We start from the raw sequence: 2,500 nt of genomic DNA on the forward strand, positions 1-2,500 counted from the left end.
CTCCTTTTCTAAAAACATACACATATGGTCTTATTTAAGAGAGAGACAATGCATGCTCTAGCACTTTGTAGAAATAGCCTACAAGCTGATGTTGTAGCAATGCCACTGAAACCGGATGACAAATCAATATTCTAGGATTAGGAAACATCGGGACTTCGTTTCATACTGGATGAAGGGTCATACCTCAAGTGGGGATTGCCTGTCGTGACCTCAGGCTAATAGGGCTGAAGATGAACATATCCATAGGCCAGTCCGCCACCTGATCTGTTGCTCGTGGCAATGACGGACCACAATCTCATCTTGCATGTCCTCCTCAAGGCCAAGCCAGCTCTGGATGTGGTGCCTGGTGTGCTCATGGATGAGGGGGAAACCACAGCACATGCAGTGGCATGCCTGTACCTTGAGTACGGGTACAATGGATCAAATTCTTCACTATATGTACGCTCACAGTATATTTCACTTTTGTTGATCGTATAGCTTTAGGGCACCCTGCACGTACGTTAGCAAGTAATCCAGCAGGAACTTAACGTCGACTCCCTTTCTTTTGGCAATGCTACTAGAAAGGATTAGAAACTTGGAAATGATTTACCGAAGGTAAGAGTGTTGCATGCCGCATAACAACATACATGTTCTCCATGGACGTGGCATGAGTACTTTGCATAATTTACATGGGATTTCTTAGTCTTTTTGTTTCACATGGTCCCGCATTTGGTGGTGTATAGGCACGTGCCTCCTATAGAAGTCTACGGTTTATATATATGCCGTGAGAGTAGTCTATTGTTCCCTGCTTCTTAGGTAGTTGTCTAAAACCTTATCCCTTACACCCGCAAAAAAAAAAACCCTTCTCCCTTAATGAATGAAAATGGAAAATCTGTTGCCAGGTTTCATAAAAAAAGGCGACTTGGTTCTCCACCATGGTGCCACTCAGCACATGTACATGCAACACACCCTGTGGCCTATAGAGGATGAATCACATGTTACCGTACGAACAAACCATGTTTAGGCCTTAGTCATACAGTATAGTACAAAAGAAGGCTTGCAAGTCTCCTTTAGTCTCAATTAGTTATAGAAAAACTGAGATACACAACATTCAGAACATCCATTTTGCAAAAACTAAAAAAGGAGAAAAAATTGTGATAATATGCAGCCTCAATGATTATTATTTTTTACTTCCGCAACTTCTATCGGTTTACTTCCGCAGCTTCAGTCGGTTTAGTTTTTCCAACTAACGACTGAAATAGCTTGATAGTTGGTTCAATTGAACAAATGAGCATTGGGATATTGTTAGTCGTTTCAACCCAAAATTATCCAAGATAGTTTTGATCCAGACCCACCTTGTCAAGGACATGAGAAATAATTTTGTTGTGTTGGGGAACATCTCCGCTTCACTCCACCTCTCAACTTTATGTCCTCCACCTCTCTTAATTGTGGTGCGTTATGTTGATGGAGAGTTTGCTATGAAATGTATACTTTCTTTGGCAGTGTCAATGAAACAAGGAAGTAAGAAAAGGTGTTTCGTTCAGACTTTTCCGTGAAAACCTAAACCTGCGGCGGTGACTAGGATTTCGAGGATAACCATCTTTAGGCGTCGTTTTCTCCAGTGGCTCCCCTCGGTCAACGACCTCTCAGTCATTGGTGGTGAGGGGGATCACCAGATCCCGTGTGTATGGATTGCGTAGCTTTAGGTTCTTGGACCTTAGTATCTTAGGTTTTTGGTCATTCGAGATCATGTCCTCGGCAAGGGCAACAACAGCGCATGATAATGAAGCTTCATATCCTTCCTTGACATGGTGTTCTGCTCGTTCGTGGGGATGGATCTTGCTTTTAGTCTATGCAAGTGGGGATGGTGTGGCGGTAGCATCCCTATGGTGAACGTTTGTTCCGAGGCTCCACCATTGTGATGGCATTTTCTCCAGCGCCAACGCTAAGCTCACAAGGTAGTGTAGGAGTGGATGCAGATAGTGGTCTACGTCGACGACAACTAGAAGATGGTGGAGACATGTGTTGGGTTCATGGTTGGCGCCTGGCAGGTATGGTTTCATCCTTCGACATCATCGACGTGTCGGGGTGCCCGTTCTGGAGTTCAATAGCATGTCTGGGGTGCTGCCGCAGCTTGATTCTTTCAACGGCAATGGCTTCACCTTCGGTAAGCTACTTTGCATGTCCAAAAACCAGCATATTAGTGATGGAGCCACGTCGATCTTAGGTGAAGAGGTGACCCGCCGCATTTTCTTATTTTAGGTATTGCAGTGGTCATAGGCAGGTGGAACGCGTTGGCGTCAAGCTAAGAGGATTGTTCGGTTTTACTATGCTTTGCTTTCTAGACAGGTGTTCCTTTTTGCAAAGCATAAAATTCTACTGTCTTTTCAGTTTTGTCGGACCAGTGTTTACGTGGCTTGTAACTTGATCATTATTATATGAATATATGCGTATTATCATGCAACAAACACTGGGATTGAAAACATATGGGAAATGCATCTAAGCTCAAGAAACTTGGATT

Source organism: Triticum urartu, chromosome 2 (genome assembly GCF_003073215.2).
Source record: "Triticum urartu cultivar G1812 chromosome 2, Tu2.1, whole genome shotgun sequence".
In the NCBI taxonomy this organism is placed as follows: domain Eukaryota; kingdom Viridiplantae; phylum Streptophyta; class Magnoliopsida; order Poales; family Poaceae; genus Triticum; species Triticum urartu.